Genomic DNA, 17,923 nt, shown 5'->3' on the forward strand with positions numbered 1-17,923 from the left:
GAAAGAATATCGTTTGGCTAGATCCTTTAATCTCAGTTTCCGCTATATAGATGACGTATTATCTTTAAACAATCCTAATTTCGGGGATTTGATACATTGCATCTACCCAAAGAACTTGAGATAAATATACTACAGACACTGTGAAGTCAGCCTCATATCTTGACCTACACTGCGAAATCGATGGTGCAGGAAAACTATTGACCAACCTTTACAACAACCGTGATGACTTTTCATTCAGAATTGTCAACTTTCCTTTCATCTGTGGCAACGTCCCTTCAGCACCTGCGTATGAAGTGTTCATATCACAACTCCTACGTTATGCCAGAGCTTGCCGAAACTACGCAGACTCTTTGTATCGCGCAAGAATTTTAACAGGTAGGCTTCTGGAACAGGGTTATGTTGCTACAAGATTGAAGTCATCACTACAGAAGTTTTATGGTCGTCATCATGAACTTGTGGGTCGGTATGGTGTATCCATCTGCGCCATGAAAACTGATTTATTCAACGTGTCATAGTTTTCATTTCCTTGTATGTCTACCCCGGACTTGACTTTTTATGAGCAAATCGGGGGTGTTTCTAGAAAAGCAGAGGTCGCTTACCCTACCGGTGCACCTGGTCCATGCTCCCAGTTTTTAGTGGAGTCCGAGTTGCTCCTTTGCTTTTGTTGCTTTGTATCTATGATTTTAGTTACTTCATGTTCTTTGTTTTATATGTCTGTTTTCATGTCTGGTCTTTTTCCTAGGATTACATTCTTTTGATTACTGCTTTAACGTTTGGTTCCCTTGATTATTCTTACAATGTCCAGATCGTCTCCTTTTATCAAATGGACTTAATGTGGAATCATATAAAAGAATGTTTTCTTCGCTGTTAACTGAATATCAATGGGTAGCCTGACATTTTCATCCCGATGGGTTTGTTGTCTCTTTTACATATTCACCATGTCCATTCTCGTTTTATTTCGTTCGAATAATTACCTTTGTAACTTTCGTCAACTGGAGTATAACTTGTCAGGTAATTTTGAAAATTTAACATATTGTGCGTATGAGTGTTCTGTTAATTTTTAAAGATCTTTTTTGCATCACCCCTTAAGAATATAAGATGCTAGAAGCGGAAAAATTTATTTCAACATAAGAATAACGGCGAAACAAATCCGTATCAAAAGAATGTGTAAGAAAAGTTAATTGTTGATAATTCAGACGCTAATATGTTCGTTTTTTAATTTTTTTTCTAAATTTCACAGGTAGACTAATCATGTTCCGTTTTTTTTTGTTTTGTTTTTTGTTTGTTTTTGTTTTTGTTTTTTGTTTTTTTGTTTTTTGTTTTTGTTAAAGAGTAATCAAAGGAACCAAGGTTATAGCGGTAATCAAAAGAATGTAATCCAGGGACAAAGACCAGTCATGGAAAACAGACATACACAACAAAGAACATAAAGTAACTAAAATCATACATACAAAGTAACAAAAGTAAATGAGCTACTCGGACTCCATTAAAAACTGGGAGCACGGACCAGGTGCACCGGTAGGGTAAGCGTCCTTTGCTTTTCTAGAAACACCCGCCGAGTTGCTCATAAAAAGTCAAGTCCGGGGTAGACAAACGAGGAAAGGAAAACTATGACTCGTTGAATAAATCAGTTTTCATGGTGCTGATGGATACACCATAACGATACACGAGTTCATGATGACGACTATAAAACTTCTGTAGTGATGACTTCAATCTTGTTGCAACATAACCCTGTTCCAGAAGCCTATTTTTTAGAGTTCTAGCGCGATACAAAAAGTCTCTGTAGTTTCGGCAAGCTCTGGCATAACGTATGAGTTATGATATGAACACTCCATACGCAGGAGCCGAAGGAATGTTGCCACAGATGAAAGGAAAGTTGATAATTCTGAATGAAAAGTCATCACGTTTGTCGTAAAGGTTGGTCAATAGTTTTCCTGCACCATCGATTTCTAAGTGTAGGTCAAGATATGAGGCTGTTTCACAGTGTCTGTAGTATCCTTTATCTCAAGTTCTTTTGGGTAGATGCAATGTATCAAATCCCCGAAATTAGGATTGTTTAATGATAACACGTCATCTATATAGCGGAAACTGAGATTGAAAGATCTAGCTAAACAATATTCTTTCTTTCTGATCAGATCAGCTATAAAGTCAGCCTCATAAGAGTGAAGGAATAGGTCAGCTAGTAAAGGGGCAAAATTTGTTCCCATTGGAATGCCAACCATTTGTTGAAAAACACGTCCACCACACTGGACAAATATGTTGTCGATTAAAAATTCCAGCATTTTGTAAACATCTTCCTCTGTATATTTCGAAGATGATTTGGAATTATTTCTTACAAAGTATGAGGAATCTCTACCAAAAACTATATATTTGTATCTAGGTGTACCATCTTTTTTGGGAAAAAAAACGAAGTATAATGTTTGTAAGTCTCTGCCTGCGATTTTTAATCTGATTTTATGTTTATCTTACGTGTTTTCGAGTTGTAGGCCCCGTGTGTGTCCGGGTGGGAAAAGAATAGACCTACAGCATCGCTAAGCTTGTCTTAGAAGGCAAATAAATAGCACCAAAAACCCAGCCCGAATGCCAGGGCGCTCTGCCCACAGAACAACTGGGTTGTGTGCTTCAGGTGGGTGAATGGGATACATACTGAGGTTCTTAGGCCATGATAAAGAAAAGCTGATTGTAAACCATAGTGGTGTACCTTGCTGAGAAAATGCCACGTTCTTAGCATTATAAAGAACTTCGCTATGGCATTCGAGTAGGAGCCACGGCTCTGTCGTAGGAGGCCCGACCCTACCCACCTCTCCCTATTTCCAGTGGCAATCAAAATTCGTCGACCCATTATCCTAGATTCCAATCTCATTTATCATTCTATCATCATTTTCATGTTCGTCACTTTTAAATATCTGAAAAATTGCAGCTTGGGCGTTAAACACCATCAATCAATCAATCGAGTTATAATGGCAAAAGGACCAAGCTCCCAATATGATAAATAGAAAAAAAATGTCCATTTTATACTGGATTCTCTCGATAATTTCTGTTTTCAGGTTAGATTACAATTAAATGAACAGCTACGCCATGCGCGCATACCACCGCCGGCAGGTATACCAAACATTAAGATTTTCTAATCCCTAAATGAACAATCAAAATTTTATCAGAAAAGAGAGGGAATCTGTGATCATAGATACAAAGAATATTTCAAAGTTTCGTTGATTTGGTCGAAACCTTTTTTCAGTTAGACCACGCAAAAATGCCACTCCGCTCTATTATGAAAAATGTTAAAATCGAAAACAACCTGAAATCGTAACTTTATAGAAACAAACGGGAGGCTATAACAATGGATATGAAGAATATCTGAAAGTTTCGAGGCAATTGTTTTTAGTAAGAGTGTGAAAACAGAAAAAAACAAACCCTTTTTAAATGCAGAAAATCATATAACTCTGAGATTTTATTCATTTGATTTCAAATGGTAATCAGTTCCACATCTCTAAAGTTGTTTTTAGTTACAGAAATCAAAGGCAAAACTTAATTGATTAGCATCATTAAAGCTTTTCTTCACCTTTTATTGAATTCGCCAGTTTCAACGGTGTGTCCATTATGAACAGTCCACACATGTGCCCCATGTGAGTAAAAATCAACGTGCTGTGGTTGTATTCTTCTGCGCTCCGCGAAGCTCTTTAATCACAAAGTTTTAAAATCCATTTGAAATTCGTCATACCCAAATCAAAGTACAAGGACCGCCTACTTTTCTCACATGGTGCATATTGTGTCCGATCATAAATACGGACGGAGAGAAGCTATTCAAATTGTATCGGTAAGTATTTACATTTGTTTCACGTCTCCAATTAAAAGCATTTAAATATATGGTTTTTAGAAGGTTATTTAGTTGACTATCGTAATGTAGCTTATATTATGGAACGCCTAAACTGTCTGATGAGATACATATTTGTTTATGTGTTGTCAATTCTATATTACTTGCTGTGTTTTTATAATTACATGTGGTCATTTTGTATTTACGTTATGTAGGAACATCTTTACATTATGTCGTTTTGTCTTTATGTTCTGCCATTTTGTCTTTACGTTCTGTCATTTCGTCTTTATGATCTGTAATTTTGTCTTTATGATCTGTAATTTTGTCTTTACGTTCTGTCGTTTTATGATTACGTAATGTCAACATATATTTACGTTATGTGAATTTATCTTTACGTGCAGTGGTTTTCTTATAACGTGAGGTCGTTTCATCTTTACGTTATGTCGATCTCTAAATACTTTAGGTGCATTTTCTTCTTTTCTTTACGTGCAGTGATTTCTTCTTTACTTGATGTGGTTTCTTCTTTATGTGATGTGGACAAAAATTTCATGATGACGTTTGACCCCGGAACTTTTGACCGTGTAAACTTCAAATCAGTCCGTAAAAGCAAAATAGACGTCACAACGCCGATTAAAAAAATGCTGAACGAAATACACTTGGGTAGTCCACCCAGTCATCCTGATAATTTATTCTACATTAAAAAATAGCTGATTTGTTATTTACGTTCAATATTATCCCAATTGATACACCTGTATGGAACGCCTAAACTGTCTGATGAGATACACATTTGTTCACGTGTTGTCAATTTTATATTACTTGCTGTGGTTTTATAATTACATGTGGTCATTTTGTATTTACGTCATGTAGGAACATCTTTACATTATGTCGTTTTGTCTTTACATTCTGCCATTTCGTCTTTACGTTCTGTCATTTCGTCTTTATGTTCTGTAATTTTGTCTTTATGTTCTGTCGTATTATATTTACGTTATGTGGATTTATCTTTACGTGCAGTGGTTTTCTTATTACGTGAGGTCGTTTCATCTTTGCGTGCAGTGGTTTTCTTATAACGTGAGGTCGTTTCATCTTTACGTTATGTCGATCTCTAAATACTTTATGTGCATTTTCTTTTCTTTACGTGCAGTGATTTCTTCTTTACGTGATGTGTACAAACATTTCATGACGTGTGACCCCAGAACTTTTCGATCTGGTGTAAACTTCAACTCAGTTCGTAAAAGGCAAAATAGACGTCACAACGGCGATTAGAAAAATGCTGAACGAAATACACTTGGGTAGTCTATCAGTCACCGTAGAGTGTTTATTCTATAGTAAAAAATAGCTTATTTGTTATTTACGTTCAATATTATCCCAATTGATACACCTGGGACTCTGTTGATGACTTGTGGCGATTTTCGTAGTCAGAATATATTTTTGTTAAATTCCAAAAACATGGGAATTTCGACTCCCGCGAAAATTTGCATAAATTCGATTCTACAAGTTATTGCGTGACTAAATTTAATTTTCTACATTAATAAACCACCAAAACTAATTTTCAAGAAAGAATTTTCGAAAAAAATGTTAAAAATATTACCCCTACCCCTAGAAAACTGGTCTCAGTATCAAACATAATTCTCATTCACAGCATACCGGCACTGTGAAACTCATATTTTAGACATTCATAATTAAGATAATGATTTACTCAACATATCTGATCAATTCAAAACAATACTTTTTGTATTTTTGGCTACTTTTTATACCTTGTTGAAGGAAAAATCATTTTTTAGCTCACATCTCCCAAGACCATGTGAACTATTGCCATCACTTGGCGTCCGTGGCCGTCCGTCGTCGTTAACAATTATACAAAACTCTTCTCCTCTGAAACTTCTTCACCAATGAGAACCGAACTTGATATGAATGGTTCTTGTGGTATCCTCCATAGAACTGAAATGGTGATTTTTGTTTCGTCGAAAAACACGGCAGCCGTTGCTAATAATAGTACATAGGGGTCAGACAATAGTTGTTTACATATATCTCCAAAACCGTTAGGGTTTGCCAAATTCTTTTTTTTTGCTGAAATGATCCTTATTATAAGGCTTACTAAAGTCTCCAGAGAGAAAAAGTTGTCAGACGTTTGTTTGTTAGAGTTGTTGCACTTGAAAGGTGAAAAATGATTAGCCAATATCTTGGAAACTATGAAAGATAGAATAAAACTTTAAATTGTTGAAATGATCCTTATGACACGACCTACAAATGTTTATAGGGATCAAACTTGTTGGATGACTCCTTGTTAAATTTTCTGCCCTTGAGAGACAAAAAACATATGTTTTTAGCAGTTTTCAGCCAATATTTTGAAAAATATAATAGATAGAATGAAACTTTCAATTGATAAAAGGATCCTTCTGATAAGTCCTACCAAAGTGTTCATTGAGTCAAAATTGTTGGACAGCTCCTTAAAGTTAGAGTTGTTGTCCTTGAAAAAAAATAAATAACTAGGTGAGTTATTACGTTTTTTATACTTCTAACTTCTTTTTTTTTGCAAAACGGAGTAAATTCACATATGTATGTATCAATGTGCTGCCAAATGTCTCAGCTTTACAATGATACCAAGAAAATTGCGGTAACACTTGGGTTTTGTATCACAATGAATACAATGGAACCATGTCTCATAGAAATCGCTTAAATTGACATAGTTTTTAATGTCAAAACCCCTAAAGTATTTATTCTTCAGTAAAAATTGGCTTACTAGTATTTCCTATTTATGTTTTGGATATTCACAACTGATACTTCTTGGATTCTGTTGGTGACTTGTGGCAATTTTCGTAGTCAGAATTTATAAAACCAAAACAAAAAAATAATAAAAATAAAAAATGCAAAAATGAGAATTTCAACATTCCTGTAAAAAGCCGCATTACTTCGACTCTACAAGATATTACTCGACTAAAAAGTCTCAAATTTTGAATCATTCCATAGAAATTAAATTTCCTGAATTAATAAACCACCATTAACTGAGACTTTTTTAAATGTTTTAAAATTTAACATAGATTTGTATAGTGTCTAAGCTTTCAAATCGGCCAGGTAACTTTTCCAAGTAAAGTTGGTGCAAAAATTACCACCCCTACCCATGAAAAAAAAACTCAACATGAACCAAAATGTTATTTTTTAACATATAAACGGCGTCCACTGGGCATTTTGCGGGCGATTGCTTTCTTATCGATGCATCCAACATATTTGCTAATTTCAAGAGCGTAGGCGACAATAATGTGTTTTGTTTTTTTTTTTTCATAGAAAGGGAAAATTCATAAAGAAATTAAAACGCCTGAATTGATCAGATATGTTGATTAAATCATTATTTTAATTATGAATGCCTTAAATATGAGTTTCACAGTGTCGGTATACTGTGAATGAAAATTATGTTTGATAGTGAGACCAGTTTTCTAGGGGTAGGGGTAATTTATTTATTTATTTATTTATTTATTTATTTTTTTGAAAATTAAATTTAGTCACGCAATAACTTGTAGAGTCGAATTTATGCAAATTTTCGCGGGAGTCGAAATTCCCATGTTTTTGGAATTCAAAAAATATATTCTGACTACGAAAATCGCCACAAGTCATCTACAGAGTCCCAGATGTATCAACTGTGATAATATTGAACGTAAATAACAAATAAGCTATTTGTATCAATTTAGATCGAATATCACAATTGATATAGCAGTCGCCAGAGCCTTTAGATTTGTAAAGCCTGATAGCATCAGCGATTATCTCACACTACCGCAGGAAAAGAGTTCCATTATTACACCCCATTTAGGTCCAAATGCAGATAGTTAGATCCACTGTACAATATACTAAATTTAATTTTATGTTAATTACACCAATAAACAAACCCAATAAATAACTTTTACTGGAAACTAAATATGGTGATTGATTATGATTGTACACTTGTATTAAAAATGATCCAATTAAATATAGTTGACCTCTAACCTCTAATCAGTACCTGTTTATTAATATGCAACAAGTCATCCACTGTCGATATATTCAAGTTGTCTATTAATTTATAGATGCAAAATAAACCATTTAATGTTTAGCTAGAAACGACAACCCCGCGAGGCTATAAAAAGTCATCGATCTTAGAAATGAAATATAAAAAAGAATGCTGAAGCTGTCTTCAGATATTTCTTGCAGGCCCTTGCGGATCCAAATATTTACAAAAAGGGGGCAGTGGATCCGATCAAAAAACTTATATAAAGGAAGTGTTCCATGCTTTTATTTGCCACTAATTTTTGGCAAATGTCTTACAAAAGGATAGCATATGACCCCCCTCCGAAACCATCCCAATGTATCGTTCACTGTATCGTGTATTCTGTGGCGGTTACCGCCTTGTGACATAGGAGGCCCGGATATGACAAATAAAAATGAAACTTTGCTTAGACGATGATATAAGAATTTCGATAATGCATTTCTCGGGAATGGTGTCGGTGGTCTGTGGTCTGGTGATATTGGTTACTGTAATAATCATTCTATCGGGCTGTGTTGGGCACGTGTAAAGATAGTAGATCTGCAGGTGCTTCGGGGCCTTAATAGAAGTGCATGGTTAGTGTTGTCTACACAAGACATAATTGTTGAAATTATATTCTTATACTTTGGCGTTTATCTTAATGTCTGTGGAACTTAGATGTCTAAGAAACTAAGCACTTTAAATGACATAGGTGTCTATGCGATAACTTTTTTGCACTTGAGCTATAAATCTTATCAACTGAGGAATGAAGCTAGTTGAGAGGGGCATGTGTCTAAGGACATGATTTATTTCAATGATTGTGGCTTAAGTTTGAGAGATTTGACAGACAGTTTCGACCTGGAGGTCGATAAATTGAATTTCGACTTGAAAATTTACAAACTAAGATAGGCCAACAAGTAGTTTGTAGTTCAACTACGCAGTATGTAGGATAGTTTTAGGTTCAATCGTCTAGGTGTTCCATGTAAACTGACATCGAACCTGGATATTACGCAAACTGGCGCACTGCTACGATGCATCATGAGTTTGGTGTGTGTTTCTTAACTCTCAATTGAATTTTATCCCCATACTTTCCTTTTATCCCCAATTTTCGTAATTTGATGATTATTTTGAGGCTTAAAAATTCAAACGACAGATATAAATTGATTCAGTACACGAGTACTTTGATTTACTATAGAATAAACACGCTAGGGTGACTGGATAGACTACCCAAAGTGTATTTTGTTCAGCAATTTTCTAATGGGCGTTGTGACGTATATTTTGCCTTTTACGGACTGATTTGAAGTTTACACCGGGTCGAAAAGTTCCGGGGTCACACGTCATCATGAAATTTTTGTCCACATCACGTAAAGAAGAAACCACATCACGTAAAGAAGAAATCACTGCACGTAAAGAAAAGAAAATGCACATAAAGTATTTAGAAATCGACATAACGTAAAGATGAAACGACCTCACGTTATAAGAAAACCACTGCACGTAAAGATAAATCCACATAATGTAAATATATGTTGACATAACGTAATCATAAAACGACAGAACGTAAAGACAAAATTACAGAACGTAAACACGAAATGACAGAACGTAAAGACTAAACGACATAATGTAAAGATGTTCCTACATAACGTAAATACAAAATGACCACATGTAATTATAAAACCACAGCAAGTTATATAAAATTGACAACACGTAAACAAATGTGTATTTCATCAGACAGTTTAGGTGTTCCATACACCTGGGACTCTGTTGATGACTTGTGGCGATTTCCATTGTCAGTATATATTTTTTTTTTCAATTCCAAAAACATGGGAATTTCGACTCCCGCGAAAATTTGCATAAATTCGACTCTACAAGTTATTGCGTGACTAAATTTAATTTTCTACATTAATAAACCACCAAAACTAATTTTCAAGAAAGAATTTTCGAAAAAATGTTAAAAATATTACCCCTACTCCTAGAAAACTGGTCTCAGTATCAAACATAATTCTCATTCACATACCGTCACTGTGAAACTCATATTTTAAAAGATAATTATTGACCCAAAATATCTGAACAATTCAGGCGTGTGATTTTTTATAGGGTTACAATTACTATAAAATCGAAAAAAAGTGGAATTTACAGAATTTCAGAATTTCTTCAATATCACCCGTTATTATCTTTTTTCAGAATACCGTAGTTTAAACAAGCTTTTGTGTGATACAGTAGATTTGTATAGTGTCTGAGCTTTCAAATCGGCCAGGTAATTAATATTTGAACTTTTCCAAGTAAAGTTGGTGCAAAAATTACCACTCCTACCCATGAAAAAATACCTCAACGTGAACCAAAATGTTAATTTTTAACATATAAACGGCGTACACTGGGCATGTTGCGGGCGATTGCTTTCATTATCGAAGCATACAACATATTTGCTAATTTCAGGAGCGTAGGCAACAATAATGCGTTTTTTTTTCATAAAAGGGGAAAATTCCGGAATTTCTTTTTTCTTCCATTTCACCGTTAATTGGCGTATTTTTTTTTCAAATACCGTAATTCAAAAGAGCTTTTGTATATTAAAATACAACTATATAGTGTAGTAGCTTTGTAATGAGCCCTAGATATATAAGATTGATTGGTTGTTGGGGTTTAACGCCCGAGCAGCAATATTTCAGCTATATTCAGGCGATGAACACGAGAAGGATGATAAAATGAGCATAAAATGATGATGAAATGAAAAAGGGATGGGACACAAGGATAACAAGGTCGATAAATTTTGATTGCCACAAGTCAAAAGGAAGGGATGGGTAGGGTCGGGCAATTTAGCCTCCTGTGGCGGAGCGCAAAGGTTCCTACTCCTATCAAATACCACAGCAGGATTCTTTAACGTGCGATGAACGTGGCATCTTTCCCAACACGGTGCACCACTATGGTTTGCGGTCAGGTTTTCCGTATTATAGCCTGACAACCTCAGCATGTAACGCGCCAGGGGTACCTCATTCCAACACCTGGGGCACACGTCCCAGTTGCAATGTGGACAGAGCCCCTAGCCCCGGCTAGGTTTCTGAGCACTATTTAGTCGCCTTTTACGACAAACTTAGCGCTGCTGCAGGCCTATTCTTTTGACACCCGGACCTGCACAGGGCGGTTTTAAAATGAAAGAAAACATGAAATTAAAAAATAATCCCCTCTTTACTATGATAAACACAATATTTTCACTTCGAAACTGGAAACAATACGTCCCTGAAATGAGTAGATATGTTGAATACGTCTGTAATTAAAACACTAGTACCCAGTATGTCTTTTTAATATCGATTATATGCTAAATATAACATTTTGGTTCATGTTGAGGTATTTTTTTCATGGGTAGGGGGTACTTCTTGCACTAATTTGACTTGGAAAAGTTCAAATATTTAAAACTTGGGCTCACAAAAAAGCTACAAAACTATATAGTAATATTTATTTACAAAAGCTTTTTTGAAGTACGGTATTTTAAAAAATATGTCAATTAAAAGTGAAATGGAAGAAAAATGAAATTCCGAAAATTCCCCTTTTTACGAAAACACATTATTGTCGCCCTGAAACTAAAATAGTTAGCCCATGAAATGAGCATGGATGTTGGATATATCAATAATGAAAACAATAGCACCCAGCATGCCTACTGTACACCGTTAATAAACTTAAAACTAACATATTTGTTCATGTTGAGGTATTTTTTTTTTTCATGGGTAGGGGTGGTAATTTCTCACCTTATTTGACTTGGAAAAGTTAAAATATTAATTACTTGGGATCATTTGAAAGCTTAGGCACTATATACATGCACTGTATCACACAAACACTTGTTTAAACTACAGTATTCTGACAAAAGATAATAACGGGTGATCAGGAAATTCTGTAAATTCCTCTTTTCTTGATTTTATAGTAAATGCAATCCTATAAAGAAATTCCAACACCTGCATTGATCAAATGTGTTGCGTAAATCATTATCTTAATTATGAATGCCTAAAATAAGAGTTTCACAGTGTCGGTATGCTGTGAATGAGAATTATGTTCGATACTGAGACCAGTTTTCTAGGGGTAGGGATAATATTTTTAACATTTTTTCGAAAATTCTTTCTTGAAAATTAGTTTTGGTGGTTTATTAAAAATTAAATTTAGTCATGCAATAACTTGTAGAGTCGAATTTATGCAAATTTTCGCGGGAGTCGAAATTCACATGTTTTTGGAATCAATAAAATATATTCTGACAATGAAAATCGCCACAAGTCATCAACAGAGTCTCAGGTGAATCACCTGGGATAATATTGAACGTAAATAACAAATAAGCTATTTTTTACTATAGAATAAATTATCTAGGATGACTGGGTGGACTACCCAGGTGTATTTCGTTCTGCATTTTTTTTAATCGGCGTTGTGACGTCTATTTTGCCTTTTACGGACTGATTTAAAGTTTCCACGGTCAAAAAGTTCCGGGGTCAAACGTCATCATGAAATTTTTGTCCACATCACATAAAGAAGAAACCACATCAAGTAAAGAAGAAATCACTGCACGTAAAGAAAAGAAGAAAATGCACATAAAGTATTTAGAGATCGAAATAACGTAAAGATGAAACGACCTCACGTTATAAGAAAACCACTGCACGTAAAGATAAATCCACATAACGTAAATATATGTTGACATAACGTAATCATAAAACGACAGAACGTAAAGACAAAATTACAGATCGTCAAGACAAAATTACAGATCATAAAGACGAAATGACAGAACGTAAAGACAAAATGGCAGAACGTAAAGACAAAACGACATAATGTAAAGATGTTCCTACATAACGTAAATACAAAATGACCACATGTAATTATAAAACCACAGCAAGTAATATAAAATTGTCAACACATAAACAAATATGTATCTCATCAGACAGTTTAGGTGTTCCATATTATTTTATTGTATTTATATTTTCACTCAGTGAAATACTTTTGGTGTAATCAATTTGAATTCGATTGGAAACTTGTTGGATGTTTTTGTTATTGCAGTGAGTATTTTATGTAAGGAATGATGTACACTTGAAATTGTTTCCTCAGGATGACTTCAACTTCTGCATTACCTCGTTTTTTTTTTTCACAACAAATTGTTTGTCAATAAAAATATCCTTAATGAAATTTCTCTTATATTCATTTGCCACAGACCGAATATATACGGGGATATCTCTGCAGTGAACACATATGGAGACAATCACTTTACAAAGAAAAGTGAACTTAGTTGGAAGCATGAAATAAGCAAACATACCTCTCTATGTGAGATAGCATCCATTTACAATTTCATTTTTTTATTGCAGTACAATACAAAATGAAGCAATATCTTGCTGCATTTATCACAATGTTATTTCTGTGCGGACATCTAACGATGCAGAAAGAAATGTCAATTCTTTAAATTTTCCCAGATTACAGCGCCACAAAAGCGAAACAAGCAGAAATGGAAATAAAATTAGGAAACCAGTATACAATGTTAAGAAATTTAGAAAACCAAGTTAAAAAGACCGAAGATCAGGGGAAAAAGAAATACAAGAGATCAAGAATACCTTACAAACACAGATAGCGGAGCTGAGAAAAGATGTATTGGAGCTCCGATATACAAATATTTGGCCGAGTGGTCTAGAACGTTGGGCTTAGTGCGGGTGGTGTTGCCATAGATGTCAAAGATAAGAAGGGGTTCGAATCCAGCTGATGAAGCGACCAAATTTTCATCGCATATTTGCAACCTCGCATCGATTCTAGAATTGAGTGTAGTTAAGACTTGATGATATATATATACACGAGTCTGAAAAATTCCCAATAGTGTAAGAACTCAAATTTGCGAGAAAAAAAATTGGTCGTTCCATCCGCGCGACTCGAACTCGCACAAAGTCCAGCAGCCAAGACCACTCTGTCAGCTAGGCTATATATATAGCTTTCGCTGGCCGGGTCACTCTGGTAGGATAAATCAATTTTTTATGATAAAAATTCAAAATTATAGGTCTTTCATCAATGGTGAAAATCCCATCATCATTTTGCTCCTGTAGTGTGGTACGTCAAAAAAAGTAATTGTCCTGCAACATTAGTTTAAGTCGTGACGCAGCATGACAAAACAATAAAGCTAATATATTTGTATGATTTAAGGAATCAAATTAGCGGTTGCGGTAAATTATATTTTACAAATGTACTCTATATTATCTCTGTTGTTGTGGGTGGATAAAAGTAACATCCGTTTTACATATAAATAGTTGAAGAACTACTTTTTTCATTTGGAATTCTCATTTAATGAGACAATTGTTTCATTTACATTTTGATTTTGCCTGTTCTAGCTTCCGAATGTGTTTTTTTCGAGAAATGGAATGGAATACAAGGGTCGTCAAAGTTACACTAGAAGCAATAAAAAATGCCAGCCTTGGTATCTAAATAGTCCACATTCCCACGGAGAGCAAAAATGGGCAGGTGAAAAGAACTACTGTCGTAACCTTGATGGGACAGAAAGCTCTCCATAGTGCTACACCATGCACCCAAATGTACGTTGAGATTACTGCAACATTTGCATATGTGGTAAGTTTGTTTCTGTCTACGAATTAAATTAAATCCTGATAATGTTTTTTATGATACACCCGTGATCGATTGTCGTTACTAGAAATACTGTGAGCAACCTCACAAAAAAGAATCAAGGAAACAGAAATTGAACTGTTATCGAAAAGGATCATAATTCAAGGATAACTTAGGTACACACATCATTGAAAATATAATAAGTAAAACAAATAATATAAAAAAGCGAACACATATAAAAGAAGCTGAATTAGCGACCCTTCTCTGTAAGTTACACAAAGAGAATACCCCGCTTGAAAAGGAGTTAAGCGTTAAATGTCAAGTATCAAAATTCAACTATATCCCTTTTGGAATGCTCGGAGACACTAATGTGAAAGTACTTTAATTCATGGATATCAATTTTCGTGGATGAGGGAAGATCCACAAGTTTGTGGATTATTGAATTCGTGGTTGTGGTGTTTTCAGCATACACATCAATGGAAATCTCCTTTTTCCTTAGATACCAAATTTCGTGGTCTGGCTTACCCACGAAAACCACGAAAATTGGTACCCAACAAGTAATAATACTTTCACAGTAAATTGTGTTCACTCATGCATAACATAAATCCTTCCTTTAAAGGTTAATCACAAGTGGTTAGGGGATAGTTACGCGTAAAAGATATAGAGACAGAAGGGGTGATTCCTAATTACAATTCGAGAGGGTCTCATTAATGGTGTAAATATAACAATGGATTATTGATATAAAGAAAATAAGTTCTTCGGTGTTTTATTCAAATCAATGCACTGCCATACATGATTATCGGTAAAATGATTTTTTTCTGTCGTTTTTTTCGTAATTATATTACATTTCACAAAAATATGTAGATAAAACTTAGCACAAGTTGTTTTTTTCTATTGTGGCTTTTTTATATTGAGTTAGGGAAAAATAAGTAAAAAAATTCTGAAAGTAATTTAATACTATAAGTCAATAAGACAATGGGATCTTTGTACTATAGAGATTTAAAGCTTCTTAATGATTATTTTAACGAACTTAATACCTTTTTTTTATCATATCACCGTTGATATTCAAATTTATTACCAAATTATAAGGTTTTATCTTGTTTATTAAATATACACACATTTTTCTCTATTTTCAAAATTTATTCAGGACAGGGCGATCTATTGCACTGTCGATGTACTATCGCACGGTGCAATAGTCTCCTTGAGGAGTCTATTGCACTGACCCCATAATGACCTTTATCTAAGCCTTTTAATTGGTTAAATTTTTTTTAAGTGCTTCATTGAATTGGAATTTACACACAAAAAACTCGTGTGTAAAAACGTAGATGTGACCCTCGTCTGCCAATTCGTAAAGGCTAAAAACCACTAATTCCACTTTCCATAGGCTTCTATGCTAATTTCACAATATTCAATGGCTTCTCTGGACTTTACCTTAACTTTAACCTGCAGAGGACTATATATCAGCATGATTCTACATATGTCAGCTCACAATCCTCAGAATGGCATGTGGGGTTAGCAGACTTGCAGTGCAGTACTGGTCACCGGAAGTGAAGGGTCTATAAATAGCATGGGAAATCCCAGTGTTTTCACAAGATAGGGGTATATTTAAAAATCATTATGGAGATTAGGCTTCACATCACAAGAAGCAAAATGCACCTATAAAATGTACAGAAATGTTTTTCCTTTCAGAAACTGTTTAAATTTTTTAAATAAGATGAGAACTTTTTTCACAGCACTATGAGGAACAGGGATAATTTCTGCGTAGGACTATTTTTGCGTACGTTCCAAATGCTCATTGGTTGAATTGGTGGTCTGTAACCTAAACATGGAGCGGTCAATATCCTATTTCTGGTCGAATGGTTGTCTTTGACATATTCCCCATTTCCATTCTTTATTATATCTCATAGACAAATTAGGTAATGAAACAGTTATTAAATGAGTTGGATGCAATAGGCCGGAACATTTGTCCTTTTGTACTGAGAATGATCAAGTGTTCTATTTCACTCGGCCAATAGGACACTTGATCATTCTCAGTACCTCTGGACAAATATTCTGGTGTATTGCATCTAACCCATTTAATAACTATGACAAGGTTATGTTACCACAGAGCTAAGAGTACACGAGAAAGTAACCGACCTTATCACTACAGTACTTGATCTATTCGTCTTATTTATCACGTATGAAAGACGTTTGTGTAGCAGGTTCTGCTAAATTCCAAACGACGTTGAAACTTAATTTGCAAAGTAATTACGTCGTTCCCGAGCAGAACAAGAACTGGTATCGTTACAACTGAATACTTGTAGTGTAAGGCAACATCTCCCGCTTCTGTTGTAATACTGGCACTCTACATCACTTTGAGGGCTAAGCTGCTTAAAAATAAAGCTTATGCTGACCGGATGATAACTTCTTTTAGGGATGAAATATACATCAGAGCTCCTCTGAGTGGTGCTAATTGTATAATCATCGATAGATTGCACACTGATCAATAACAGTCTGATAGTATGAGTAATTGCAACATTGCACATGGAACATTTTCAACCTGACATAAGAGCATTTGTACATCGCGCGTTCTACTGAACTTTCGTATTGAAATAACATATCATGTTTATTTTTATTATAGGTAAGGAGTGTCTCGGATAGTTAAGTAAGACGCAGTCACGCACGTTTAGAAACTGTTAAAATTCGACGAACTAAATGGGGCTTGATAACGAAAGTCCAGTATTGTATTTATAAATAAAAAAAATAATTAAAACATATTTTAGTTCATTGCATGTACGTCAGTTTACTTTTATGCAGTTTATTACACAGAACTGTCCCGATTTCTCTCCTGTTAAGCTTTCTCGAACTACAACAATTATTTTAAATATTTTCTTAATGTGTAGACTATTTGTTTTTATAACCATGTCATTAGTAGTAAGTACTGATTTATGATTCACGATGCCCATCTCGCCATTCTAACATTTAAGATAATCTTCATGACATCTGTTCGTGCATATAAGAGTTAAGTGTTTATACTTTTAAGTTATGCATGCTTTTAAACTTTGCTGTACTTGTAGTCACTCATTGGTATTGTATGTTTGAATCTGCCTGAAACACCGGGAGCGTCAGAAAGTCAGCAACTCAATCAACCAAAGGACTTCAAATTTCCCAAACTACCATGTGGAAAAAGTCCTTTGAGTATATTTTTTTCAATCGTATTGGTTCAACATATTCAAATGGTTTCATTATGATAAAGCTAAAGATGAAGCGTTCTCAAGTTGTTGTTTCTAAATGGCTACTATCGGCGAAATTAGGGTGTCCGAAATTGCAATGCTATTGCTTCGATTACTAATAGTTAAAAATGTCATCTTCATCAGCGGGTGCGGTTGAGAAACTTCCTTCTAGCTTTATAAAAACAGAAAAATCAGTCACATTTGATTGCTTACAGGGCTTACTAAGGAGGTAGACCTAGGGCAAGGGACACTACTCTGAAATCAGTGATATGTATGTATCATATTTAATTCATATCCTATCAAGCTTTCATGTGAAACAGAATGAAATCTTTCCAAGTTTCTTTGATGCTTACA

This window comes from Perna viridis, chromosome 11 (genome assembly GCF_037379345.1).
Source record: "Perna viridis isolate PV_CMFRI_1.1 ecotype Kerala chromosome 11, ASM3737934v1, whole genome shotgun sequence".
NCBI lineage: Eukaryota > Metazoa > Mollusca > Bivalvia > Mytilida > Mytilidae > Perna > Perna viridis.